Here is a 755-nt window from a genome sequence, read left to right on the forward strand (position 1 = left end):
GTATTGTGGTGATTTGCATGATTGTTGACTTAATGGGGGTGTAACTGGAGCCAGATTAAATAGGGGCTTAAGGAGTTATTATAGTAGTAATTTGTAGACCTACGTATGTGCTTGAAACCTTTTCTTTTGTTAATAAATGTTTACTTTAGTTTTGTAAAAATCTCTAGAGTCTTGGTGGACTTATTGCTACTGAAATCAGGGCACGCATCTTGAAATAAAATACAAATTGCAAAACTGTTGTGACCACGTGATCAATTTTTCCCCATGGATTTGATCCTCCTGACACACATCGTCTGCCGCGTTGTAACACAGACTAAATTTTAAAAATATTTAACAAGGGCTAACTGACTCGTATTTATCCATTTTTCTCTATTTTAACCTCAGATTTCCAATATTTCGTTTTTTAATTCCACAAATTTTGCTGATTGCATCTTTGCCTCTGGGGTTTCTAAATTTTTTGTCGTTATTCCCGCCCCCAACTCGCCGACGGAAAAATTCTGGCCCTGGTCCTGATTTTTGGGGCTGGAGAAATGGGACCGTCTTATCGCTGCAATTCATGGTATTTTTAACTACTAGTCTCAAACTAGCAATTAGTTAAATATTCAGAAATATAAAAACTTAAGTGTCATCCATATAAATGTATCAATCTAACCTGGATATTTGGAGGAAAAAAGAAACGTGAAATACAGGCTGAGCAGTTAAAATAAAGTGGGAATAACCCAACTCAATCTCTTTGCATCCATTTTGAGTAACAG

The sequence above is a fragment of the Cetorhinus maximus genome, chromosome 21 (assembly GCF_964194155.1).
Source record: "Cetorhinus maximus chromosome 21, sCetMax3.hap1.1, whole genome shotgun sequence".
Taxonomy (NCBI): Eukaryota; Metazoa; Chordata; class Chondrichthyes; order Lamniformes; family Cetorhinidae; genus Cetorhinus; species Cetorhinus maximus.